The following is a 13,649-nucleotide window of genomic DNA, read 5'->3' on the forward strand; positions in this document are numbered from 1 at the left end:
TCAAGGTGTTAAGCGGAAAGGATCTGCTTTCACATTTCTTAAAAGAATTCTGTCTACATCTGTTTTCGCAAAGTGCCGCCTCAGTCAGGAAATGGGTGTAGAGCTATAGCTGAAAATACAAGCTGCAATCAAGTCTGACCCAGCAAAGTGACAAACTTCCTTTGTAAATTGGTCAGAAATGTCTGTCTTTCGTGTCTATACATGCTCACACACACACAAAAGCACATACATACATATATATACACACAGAGTGCGTGGTTGCTGTTTTCCCTGGGGATATCGCTGCAGCCACCTAGCTCATCAGTTCCCTCCCTGACAGCATCAGGAGTGCTCGAGCTACAATTTACAGTCCCTTCGTCCATACATTGCATTGTTAATCAAGCCATCCTCTCTGCAATGAGAATGCACAGAATCAAACGGCACATAACATTTCTTCTTCTTTTGCATTTGCATTCGCTCGCTCTCTCCTTCTCCCATGGCTTTGCCTTAACAGGCAGACGCAGCCGATACCTTATTTATCCATCTCCAGCACAACACTGAGGTGAAACCCGACTGCAGCACTGTGGCTTCCCCATGTTAATCCTCTGGAGCAGCAGAGGCTGGATTCTTGCTGCTGATGCCCTTGTCGAGCACTGGATTACTTTACACAATATTTCTTTAAGCTTTCACCCACCCCATCCTAGATTAACACCCCTCCTTTCTCCTCCATTCCCCCCCCCTCCCTCCCCCCAAAAAAAACCCCAAATCATCACAAATCGCAACCCTTTGCTTCCAGAACCAACAGAAAAAATGCGGCTCCATCGTTCTTCTTCCTTAGCAATGTGCAGACGAGCGAGTTTCGAGTCAGCCAAGACGGGGTGAAGCACAGGCAGCGAGACTGCAGCAGCCCCAGCAGCAGCAGAAACAGCAGCAGCCGCCCAGGTAAATGGGGGGAAAAGCAGGCTGTGTTGAGAGCGGTGCAGCATTGTAGCTGTAAGGAAAGACAATCTCGCTTCTTCCGAACGGTGCAGCTTTATGCCTGCAGGAACGGAGAAAAGGGAAGACCCAGAATTAAAAATAAAAGCCAAAACAGTTAAGAAGAAACAATAACTATAATAAATTATTGTAACTTTATTTTTCTGGGCTTTTGGGGTTTTCTCGAATGGGGTGGGGGGGTGTATCTTTTCCTCCCCCTTCCCCAAAGTCTCCTGTGTTGCTGGATGCTACTGTCCAAGAGTGCGGAGTCACAAAGGCTCACTCTCCAAAGCGCAGTGAGACCAGCATCACATGAGAAACCACATGACGCACCCAAATCGGATGCTGATGTGGTCCACTCTTTCACTCAGGGGGGAAAAAAATCTCAACCGAAACATGCCCCTCTCTAGTGGTGAGAAAGAATTTCCCTTTAAAAAAAAAAAAAAAAAAAAAAAAGGCCCAAAAAATAAATACCTCCCTATCTATCCATCTTCAACACCAATGCTTCAGGAGGCTGGAGAATGCTGTTCCACAGACACTAGCTGGATGGCAGCAATATTACTTCCAGGCTACGTTATTCAAAGCTGATTCCACTTAAGTGAATTCCTGAAAAGCATACCCCATGTCTTCATAACATGAACAGGCTCAGAAAACCAACTCCATTATCATTCCCTGCAATCTGTATCCAAACCTGTGTTCTGAATAATTTATTTGAGACTAATAAGCTGTTTGCCAAGACCACTCCTTTTGCCACTCAGCCCCACACTCATGAGCAACTACAGCAAGAAACAGAGCGGCATTCACCGTTTTCATAACTGATAGTTTTATTAAATGCACTGTCCTACAAAATAATCAGGAAAAAATGAGCAGAAGGGGTTCTTCCTCACGTATGGACATGACAGGGCGCTCTCTGGTTTGCAGACGGTGGCAATGTTTTCCTGACATTGCTGACTCAAAAGCTTTCAATCCAAGTCAAGAAGCAAACACTCTCGCCTGCCAGTTCCTGCAGAGGTGTTGTGCCACACTGTTTAACGCAGAAACACCTGGACACCCTTGGCAGTCCCCAGATAAGAGTGTGCAGCTCCACAACACTGTTCACTGTCAGCGCACCAAGCAGTTAACATCCTTGGCTGTCTTACCGTCTTGCCTATAGGAGCATGGAACCGAGGGACTGGTTCGCTTGAGAAACAAAAGCAAAAAAGCTGACCTTGATGATCGATGGAATTGCTGCTGCATAAAGTTATCATCCAACATACAGCTAGCAGTTTGTAGATTGTTTTACTCCTAACATTTGTTCAAGTGACAGAGCAGGTGGCACAGAGTCCTCCATCCCCTTTGTTCACAAAAGCTGGGCACCACCTCGCAACGCTGCGCTCCCTGGCACTTTACACTGAAACCGTAAATGGTGTTGGGGAAAGGTAAGAAGATAGCTGCCGTGAATCCACACAGCTGTTTTGCACAGGATCCCATTGCAAGCTCCAAAGTTATATGATAGAGATCAAGCAAAGAATTCCCCAGAAGAGAGAGAGATGCCTAGCACTCACACAGGGAAGCGCAATCGGAGCAAAACCCGAGTGCTCTTTCGTGCCGATTTCAACCTTCCCAACTGTTCACGCAATAGCAGATTGCAAAAATTTGCACAAGGCAGTTGTAGCTTGTTCTCATTGGCTCCTATCAGAAAGGGGTTTTGCAATGGGCTGCACCTAGGTGTTGCCTAAATTCCACGTAAAATCCAGTTGTAGCATTCACCCTCGGTGTGCAGTTAGTGTTCAGGAGAGCCACACAACTGCATGTACAGAAATCACAAGATTACCGCAGTCATCCAAGGGCATTTTCACCTGTGGAGTTAATAATTTCAGCATTGGCAAGTCTTTGTTGGAAACCGATATTGGTACACCCGAACTCAGACTGTAGCTAATGGATATAATAGTGTATTTTCAGACGCAGTGTCAGCTAATACAGAGAACAAAGGCTACGGATTACTTTTTCTCAGTCCAAAAGATAAAAGTTACCGAGGCAGGGACTCGGTGCAGCAAAATAAGTATCGTCAGGGCTTTGGATTACACAATAAGAGGAGCTGTCCAGGTGACCAGTCTCATTGTTCTTAACCTATAACCATTACAATAGCATGACTCAGAGTGGTTTCTTGTCCGTGAGCTGATGATCTTTCCTACTTGATACCAGTAGCTCTTTTATCTGTTCTGACTTAGAATCACAGATATATTGGTTGGAAGGGTCCTCCAGAGGTCACTTAGTGAACCCCCTGGCTACCATCAACATTACATCAAGTCAGCTGTAACTTCATCCTGAAAATCCTCAGAGATGAAGATTCCATAACCTCTCTTCCGTTGCTGCACCTCCCTCCCTGGGAAAAGAAGTGTGCAGGAAATAAATGTTCTTCCTCCATTTCTTACATACTCAGCCTTCACTGCACTGCTAGTGGGAAATACTGAATTGCATACATTTTCCTAGATCTAACGCTAAAACCAAAGAAGTGAAGGAGTCAAGGAACGAAGAGACTCTTCATACTCATTTAACCAAATTCAGTTCAAATCAGTAGCACCTCCAGATTGCCACAATCTGATGATCATTTTGATATCTAAATGCTTCCAGTTCAACCATTAACCAAACCACTAAAACCCCAGTGAACACCCTAATAATGATTCCAGTGTTCTGCCATGTGTTACCCACGAGAAACAGGAGAAAAACCAAAGACCAGATGAGTGCAAAACCTGAACTACTCTCAGAAGTCAGAATTAGGGCTGAACCAACATGGTACCTAGAGATGCTGGTTTACTCAGAATACACAATACAGGATACATTTTTCAAACAGACCTGAAAAGGGGGCCTACAGTATTTATAAACATATCCACAAACCTGTGAAAAACCTCCTCTGCAGGCATATGATGCATGTACCTTTATAGATGACCCAGAGATACACAGTCACATTAGATGCAAATGAAGGGGGAGGGATAGGAAGAGACAAGAATTACAAAGAGAAAGACCAGCCATCATTTCTTCAAAAATGTAAAAGACTTAGATGAAGAAAAGTTCTTTGTGAGAGACAGCCCTATGCACACAGCGCTTAAAAATATAATTCTAAGATCCCTTCAGATAACCTCCCCACTAAATTCTTTGATGACAGCATGGGTAACTAACTCTTTCTTCCCGTTCCAAATCTCTAACATAAGTACTTTGCACTGTTAGATACTGTTAACTCTCAAAGTAATTCATAGGCAGACTCTAAAATTACCTGTCTAAAATTTCTCAGTCCAACTCCGCAGCACATTTTTTCCCCCTCCATATAGTGAATGGAGAAGTTGTGCAAACAGAAGAGCTGAGGGTACACGTAGGAATTTCTGGTTGACATCATTACTGCCTGAGTTCACATGAAAGCTTTTAGACTGGAAGATGTGGAAAGAACTGGGCTTATTTTGGATGCTGCCTTGACAGGTCATCAATAGAAATTTTCCCAACACCAGTTTGCTGCCAGCATTTAAAGATCTGTTCTCCAACATTTGATCATAAATCCTGCTCCCTGCTACCTTAGGGATACACTAGCTACCTTGGATTTGATGTCACTGTTCACAGGGGACAAGCTTTGGAGCAAAAGATTCAGCAGCAGACTAGACTCTAGATCAACATGGAGAATTAGAGCAGCATACATAGAGCCAAAAATAAGCATAACTCATGGCCGCTTAAAGGTTACTGAATTTTGTGGAGTGACTTTCAGGTGCTTTTCTATCAGATTCAGTATACTTCTTCATATGGCTAACTACCTGCTTGGTACAGTCCTCCACTACGACATGGATCCCTGCAAGTCTAAGATTCATTGAACATCACTGGAAATGAAACTTTGGATCCCAGCTCTGAGACAGTTGGACTGTTTACAGATAAGGCCTAAATTCCTTTCAACACCAGACAAGTGTTAGGACTCAAAAGAGAAAAGCTACACAACTGCCTTCAGGGTACCAGCTTTTCCTTTTGGGAAAAGTCCCTTTTGGGTCTTACTTCCTGAAGTCAAAGGAAGCAGAACTTCATGTTGGTTGAGCATACCATGGGCATTGCAGAGATTGGACAGAAGTAAGAGAAGTTAAATCAAATGAGTATCTGGCCAATGGTTTAACATAAATTTAACTCTTTGCTTATTAGAGCCAGAAACTGCTACACCTGCGTAGCGCTAAACAGTGCTACCCAGGAAGTAGGGACTGAAAAATAGCAGAAACTTGGAGAAATGCTATAGTTTCAAAGCACTTGTGATACACTTGTGTGTATCAGTCAAATGCAGAGTTGCTAATTTTGATAGAAACACACAATAGCTAAATTCTGCAAGGAATGGCCCATTTGAATGCCTGATGATTCTCAGCAAGTATCAGGGTTTCTTTTTCAATGACCTTTCCCTTCATAATCTGCAGATAGAGAAAGCATTACCATTAGGCTTGAGGTTCAACCCAAAAGCCAGGCAAAACTTGATGTTTCACTGAACTTGAAACCTCAAAGTGAACCTCAAGTGTGCAAACCTTATGGACTCAAACCAAAACAAACATATGTCAGTGAACAAAAACCGCAGAGCTGCACATGGGTCTAAGTACTGAGCCATGCTGGCTACTGGCCAAGGCATGAAGTGCCCTACGCCTTGCACAAAATACCAGTAGATGTTTAGTGACCACAGGGTATGTCTAGACACACGCTGCCATAGTTTAGAGACACTCAGGTCAACTTCATCTGAGAGTTCAAGTCCCAGAAGCAGTTTCTCTACAGTGTGTACAGAGCTCTTCAGTAGGGTAAAATATCCTGTAAGGAGTTTGGTGTGACCACAGCTAAAACTCCTTTGGTACTTGATGGGCTTCTTCAAAGCCATCGCCTGATATTGCTACGTTGTATGGCACCTGGAATGAAGATCTAACCAGTGCCTCATACTAAAGGTATGCTTTGGTTGTCCATCAGTTAAAAAATAGCCATGATTCCACCTTTTGGTAATTTTCACTAGAATGTGCCAGAGTATGTCTAGACCATCTAAGTGAATGCATGTAAAAAAACCAGGGAAATGCTGCTTCTGCATTTTCAGCACAGAGACCATCACAAGAAACTAGTGAAGCACAGTTCTGCACTTTTCTCTTGCAGTCATCTGGAACCAGATCAATTTATTTGAATACGCTTTGAAAAATTTCCCACATTAATTCTAGGTTCTACAGATGTATGATGGACAGTTTATTGTAATTAGCCTCCCAAAGTTTCAGCTATTCCAGATGATAGCATTGACCAACATACCCTTGTATTTGCCAGCTCTTTAATCATAATATCTGAGATTCTGTTCCCAGTGTGAGTACAAATGCTATGTTTAAAATATGAGTGAAGTTTTTACAATACTCACCCATGTTTGATCGTCGTATGCTAAAAAATGCCTATGCACTTTAAAGGACTGAGTCTACATATCTTAAGCCCTGTGCTGTTGGATCACTGCAAACTGCTTGTGTGAGAAAGAAGACTTCAGCAGCAGTCCTGGAGGGGAGCATAAATAAGGGAATTCAACAGAGCAGAATTTGACACACTGATGTAAATGCAACCAAATGATAAGCTTCTTAAAGTTATTATTCCCATTATTATTCTGACTTACTGAAAACTGCTTCCTCCAGTTAAGTTAGCCCTGGAGCCAAACTCTTCTTACGGTTCAAAAGCAACTGACATGATGTATATGCCAGTGTAAAAGGGGTCAGGCCATAAGTTAATGTAGAGTATTGTAATTACTGTAATGATGTAAAAAGAAAATAAAATTTGTACAGTGGATTTGGAATTGTGCGTTAACACACATCACTTGAACACACAACCTGCAGGAAAATAGGAATGCTTCATTATCCCACTCTTCATTTGACTTCCAGTCTTCTTATCATTCCCTTCTAATTTCCTGAAAGTGTAAAATAACACTCATTTGACATAACTATGGAATATTTAATTGCTACAAAACACATCACCTAACTTGCATCACCAAAAACATGACCACTGAACTGGACCACAAATCTTCCATTAGATCTGCATTCATTTTGCATCATGACTATGATTTTGACTCCAAAACTCAAATGTTGCTTTGCTCAGTAAACCTGCACTTCAAGAAGAGAATCTAGTCTGAACACACAAATTCCTAGCGTAAATACCCCAATTTCCTTAAAAGGTCTTACAGCCACTAGAAGAAGCAATGCAAATGCCAGAAAACAAGGAATTTGTGAGATCTATTGGCTCTTCATACAAACCAGTCTACAAATCCTAATGTGTTTTACTAGACTGTGAGAAAGCTGTGTGATGAAGAGGTTACGTGGAGATTAGAGCTGCACATGCAATAGCTAGAAGTGCATGAAGGGCCCTGAACTGCTCAATATCATACGTATATAAAAAATAAATAACCAATGGTTTGGGGTTTTTTTTTAGATCATAAATTATATGCTACACAAGAAAAAACATACAGAAACACATTACAACCAACTCCTTAGTGAAACTGCTGACAACACAGTTAATATTTGGTCTTGGGCAAAGGACTGGTTTCCTTTTGTTGGCTGCCCAGTTTTAGATGGGTATTTTACATGAAACACATTACAAGTTCAAAGTGGAAGAACTATGTTTTTTCACCTGTGAGTGGTTTCAACTTAGACTTCAGCATTACTGTCAGGAAGTCAGTTTTTCCATGCTTGTTACTGTAAACAAAGATTGTATGGCATGTCTCCAAAAGTGATAGAAGGTCAAGGACCAAACTGCAAGAGCGACAGACTGCTTCCAGAAACCAATGGCACAACACTGAAGTGAGAATAACCACACATTTAAACCCTGTTTGATGTTCTCATCACTCAGTTGTTTTGGCACCACAACAAACGCATGCAAATACAACCTTGCATACTTTTTTAAATACATATATCTACATAAATATATATACTTATATATATGTATATTTATATATACTTACACATACTTTTTAAAAAAATATATATATGTGAAGTGTACATATCTGGCTGAAATAGTGAGTGAACAGGTAGGGAGAAGAGCCAGTAGCATCACTTATTATTAACATTGCCTCCCACTCACTTTTTCACAGTTGCTTTTATCTCTGTCATGCCTCAATCCCACCTCTGCTTGGTTTTATTTTACCTCACTTTGTAAAATTACAGTAAAATAACATTAGAATTTCTAAGAAGAGTCCTTCTCCCCAAACAATAACATTTCTATTGATATTTTCTTTGCAAAGCATTAGCACTTCCAAGAGCTGTAACCATAATTTATAATTTTATAAGTATTTATCTTGTTCATCACAGTGTTACTTTTTGCTGCTCCTCAGATATGAACCCAAATTTGCCAATGGTGGCACTTTTTTTTTTTTTTAACATCTGAACCTCTTTCAGAAAGCTGAATATATGAACAGAATTCACCCACTTCTGCCCTTGTGTGAGGCTTGTAACATTACCTAACTATACACAAGTTCTGTATGTACATTTTCCTCTCCAGACCCCCAAGCTGAGGTTCTGCAGATGAGTATTTACAACCACAACTGAAGTCAGTAGAAGTTGTGTCATGGTAGCACGACACAGTGCATCCCAAACTGAATATCCTAAACTAGTGGAGACTCTGCACTATCGCATCTAATGCTTCAACTCTGTGTCTGTAAAACAAGGATAATAGCATCTCATGGGAATGTGACAAAGATTAATCAGATTGTGGATCAGTAAGATAATGCACACATTAGCTGATGACAAAACACATCTCTCTGAAACAGAGCACAGTAAACAAAGACTGAAAACAAAGGGACAGGTGTGCATCGATTTGCTATATGCATCCTGCTCAGCAAAAGAAATGGAAATTTCTATGAAAAGAAAGCATATATGATCAGGCACACAGAGAGTGAATGTTCATGTACAAACATACACATTAGTGAGGGCCAATTCTACTGCTGGTGTTTCCTCATGTTTAAGTATTTGTGCCCGAAACCTTATAAACTTTCTTCTAGCTTACCTGTGTGTGTAATATAAATGGTTATTCGTGCCACAGAGAGTAACAGGGTGCATATTTCTGTTTAACTATAAGCCTTTATCTTTCAATTACTTTAACAAACGCTTCCTAATGGCAGTCCACCTCATCTCCTACTGTACTAACCAAGCAGTATTCATCGCAAAACTACAGGCTCTGAGGTGGAAAAAAAAGATTAAAAGCAAAGTTTAGGAAAAAAGGTTAGAAGACTGAGCATTATCAAGAATGAAAACAAGGTCAGAAGAACAAACTGAAGAAGAAAAGCAACATCTCAAATTTATTCAAAAGCCCTAAAATTAGATTTATTTAAGCTCATGTACTAAGCACTTGCAAACATTCTACTGTCTTCAGTATGACAAGCACATGCTTAACTGGTCTTTGCCAGTAAAGACTGTATCAGGACTGCAGCATCCAGAACACAGATGTTACGCTGGCTGAACAACATAAAAGCCTCAGACGCATGTTATTAATTTGTGGACTGCAGATATGTTTAATTGTAAACAAATAGTGAAAAACTTTGAGGAGCTCTAAAAATAATAATGGCCAACAGGATGAATGTTTCCTGGTCTTACATCCAACATCAAGAAGTTATTTGAAAATGTCTTCTGCACTTCAACTGCCATTTAAAAGTGGATTCAGTTCCTCTGACTCTGACATCCATAACTAGATTCAGCTTTGGAATATTTGGTTTTGCTCATCATTAGCATCCCATCCTGTGTTTTTAAGGATTTCAAAACATCTCAGAACAAAACCTTCTGAATTACGAGAGTGAAATATGATATATGAAAACATAACACACCACTCTGCAAAACCAGGCTAGAAAAACTTGCTCATTTGTCAGATTTGGACCCAACAAACAGGCTGTGCTCCACTGATATTGTTAAGTACTTACAATGTTAAATATTATAAGACATTGTTAAAAGACATTTTGACCAAGCTAACCATTACTGTAAGTTTAACAACAAATTAAGCTGATACTACCCATGCTATCAGTCCACATACCTTTTTTATTGCTAATGAAGGCTGACCGTCCAGATTTAGCACAGTGGAATTCCTTCTGTAAACACAAACTCTCTTTGCCCTCTGTGTATGACAAAATAACCTTCACCTGTAAGCTTACAGTCACAATAATGAGGCCCATGACCACTGCTAATGAACCTTCTCTTGATAAGCCTGAACAAGCCTCATAGAATATAATATCTGTATAAACAATGGTGCAGGTGAGAAAGCTTTCAACAGCCTGGCTGCACCGAGCAATGGTGGCTTCTGCTCTGCAGTGGTCACCCCCAACAACATACATCCCAAAACCTAATCCTATTCATAACTTTGATTGAAAGCAAACATAAAAAGTAAATTCCTATAAGAATAAAATGAAAACAATATAGAGCACCTGTAGTGTGTCCTTTGTTTTATACATTACTAGTGGGAATAATTATCCAATTGCCACAAGTCCTAAATTACATCTTTCTACCCCCAAACTATAAAGGATGATCTCCACGAAAGCAGGGTTGGGTTTTTTCCCTAAAGTATGTCTTTTTAATCCAACTATCTTCACCACACTACCTAAATAAAAAAGGTACCTTATTTATGGATGTACTTTTCCAACAAAGCATGCTCAAGTTACCTACTGCCTTTGCCCTCCTTAAGCCAACAAAAAAAACCCCAAAAAAAAGGGTTCCTGGAATGCATTGATGATAATGTCATTCTCCAAGTGATAGAGGAGCCCATGAGGAGAGGCGCTATGCTGGAGCTTGTTCTCACCAATGGTGGGGAATGAGAAGCTCAAGGGCAGCCTTGGCTGCAGTGACCATGAAATGGTGGAATTCAAGACCCTTAAGGCAGTGAGAGGGGTGCACAGCAAGTTTGCTACCCTGGTCTTCAGGAGAGCAGACTTCGGCCTCTTCAGGGATCTGCTTGGCAGAGTACCATGGGATAAAGCTCTGGAGGGAAGAGAGGCCCAAGAAAACTAGTTAATAATCAAGGATCACCTCCTCAAAGCTCGGGAGTGATGCATCCCTGCAAAGAGGACGTCAAGTAAGAATGCCAGGAGGCCTGCGTGGATGAACAAGGAGCTCCTGGACAAGCTCAAACACAAGAAAGAAGCCTACAGAGGGTGGTAGCCTGACAGGAATACAGAGAAATTGTCCAAGCAGCCAGGGATCTGGTTAGGAAACCTAAAGCCCTGATAGAATTAGGCCAGGGGTGTCAAGGGCAACAACAAAAGCTTCTATAGGTACACTGGTGATAAAAGGAAGACTAGGGAAAATGTGGGCCCTCTCTGGAAGGAAATGGGAGGCTTGGTTACCCAGAATATGGACAAGGGTGAGGTACTCAATGACTTGTTTTGCCTCAGTCTTCTCCTGCAAGTGTTCCAGCCACACCACCCAAGTCAGAGAAGGCAAAGGCGGGGACTGGAAGAATGGAGAACTACCCATCATAGGAGAAGATCAGGTTCAAGACCATCTAAGGAACCTGAATGTGCACCAAGTTCAAGGGACCTGATGAGATGCATCTGAGGGTCCTGAGGGAACTGGTGGATGAAGTGGCTAAGCTGCTATCCATCATATTTGAGAAGTCGTGGTAGTCTGGTGAAATTCCCACTGACTGTAAAAGGGGAAGCATAACCTCAATTTTTTAAAAACGGAAAAAAAGACGACCTGGGGAACTACAGGCCAGTCAGTCTCACCTCTGTGCCTGGAAAGATCATGGAGCGGATCCTCCTGGAAACTATGCTAGGGCACATGGAAATTAAGGAGGTGATTGGTGACAGCCAACATGGCTTCACTAAGGGCAAATCATGCCTGACAAATCTGGTGGACTTCTGTGATGGGCTTAGAGCCTTGGTGGATAAGGAAAGAGCAACTGATGCCATCTACCTGGACTTGCGCAAAGAATTTGACTCTGCCTCTCATGACATCCTTGTCTCTAAATTGTAGAGACATGGATTTGATGCATGGACCACTCAGTGGATAAGGAACTTGCTGGATGGTTGCCCTCAAAAGAGTTGTGGTCAGCAACTCGATGTCCAAGTGCAGAGCAGTGAGAGGTGGCATTTCTCAGGGGTTGGTGTTGGGACCAGCACTGTTTAACATCTTTATTGGTGACATGGACAGTGGGATTGAGTGCACCTTCAGCAAGTTCAACATGCTGGAGGGACAGGATGCCATCCAGGGGGACCTTGGGAGGCTTGAGAGGTGGGCCTGTGTGAACCTCATTAAGTTCAACAAGGCCAAGTGCAAGGTCCTGCATGTGGGTCAGGGCAATCCCAAGCACAAACACAGGCTGGGCAATAAGTGGATTGAGAGCAGCCCTGAGGAGAAGGACTTCAGGGTGTTGGTTGACAAGAAGCTCAACATCAGCCAGCAATGTGCATCTGCAGCCCAGAAAGCCAACCGTATCCTGGGCTGCATCAAAAGAAGCATGGCCAGCAGGTCGAGGGAGGTGATTCTCCCCATCTACTTTGCTCTCGTGAGAACCAACCTGGAGTACTGTGTTCAGCTCTGGGGCCCCCAGTATAAGGAGGACGTTGACCTGTTGAGGCGAGTCTAGAGGAGGGCCTTGAAGATGATCAGGAGGCTGCAGTACCTCTCCTATGAAGGCAAGCTGAAGGAGTTGGGATTGTTCAGCCTAGACAAGAGAAGGCTCCAGAGAGACCTTACAGTGGCCTTCCAGTACTTAAAGGGGGCCTAAAGGAAAACTGGAGACGGACTTTTTACAAGGGACTGTAGTGATAGGACAAGGGGTGATGGCTTTAAACTGAGAGAGGGTGGATTTAGATTAGCTGTAAGGAAGAAATTCTTCACTGGGAGGGTGGTGAGACACTGGAACAGGTTGCCCAGAGAAGTTGTGGATGACCCCTCCCTGGAAGTGTTCAAGGCCAGGCTGGACGGGACTTTGAGCAACCTGGTCTAGTGGAAGGTGGCCCTGCCCATGGCAGGGGGGTTGGAACTAAATGATCTTTAAGGTCCCTTCCAACTCAAACCATTCTGTGGTTCTATGAATTTCACATATGTTATCAAAACATCTGGATACATGTAATGCAAGAGCTTTTTTGCTTACACTGAAAGCAATTGCCGAGCTGGTGTTGCACTGTGTCCAAACTTGATTTATTTTAAGAGAAAAATATTACCCTCTTTCCCAACTTTTGGGAAATGAAGGGGCATTTGCTTGCAACATGAAAATATTTTCTGAACATGAAATTCTTGTCAGAGGTACCTGTCTCACAGAAGACAGACTTGTCTCAAAATGAGTAACAATGATACATCCTTTTCTTTCCTAGAATTAATTTTTTAAAAGCACTTTTACCAAAAAAACTCCAACAAAACAAACAAAAAGGAAAAAACCCACACAATTTTTTTAAAGAATGGGGAGAACGAGACACACGTCTGCATTTGCTGTGCCTGCAACAGGCCATCCTGCAGATCAGCTCTCAGCTGGACCATAGCATCCTAACACCAATTCCTTTTGTTAGGATAACCAATTTAAAATGAGTACTTCAGTTACAGAGAGTCTGGGGATAAGCTGCAACCACTAACTGTCAAACATATACATCTATGCATATTCATGCAGGTAACATGGATGTTTACCTGTGTTGCTTCAGTGTCCTTTGATTGACTAGAGACACCTTTTCAGTCCCAAAGAGCTCCACCTTCCTGTTCCAGCTTCCCATGCTAGCAAATTGAAAGCAA

General features: G+C 42.1%; 1 long non-coding RNA gene across 1 annotated transcript in view; it reads right to left on the reverse strand.

The window, feature by feature from the left end:
* Positions 1–747: 747 nt before the first annotated feature.
* The window catches only part of LOC141944337 (uncharacterized), a 261,208-nt gene continuing 248,306 nt past the window's right edge, over positions 748–13,649 (reverse strand). Inside the window, exon 8 of the long non-coding RNA XR_012629233.1 lies at positions 748–1,018. This is a non-coding gene — a long non-coding RNA (uncharacterized LOC141944337). The remainder of the gene's footprint in view (positions 1,019–13,649) is intronic.

Source organism: Strix uralensis, chromosome 1 (genome assembly GCF_047716275.1).
Source record: "Strix uralensis isolate ZFMK-TIS-50842 chromosome 1, bStrUra1, whole genome shotgun sequence".
Taxonomy (NCBI): Eukaryota; Metazoa; Chordata; class Aves; order Strigiformes; family Strigidae; genus Strix; species Strix uralensis.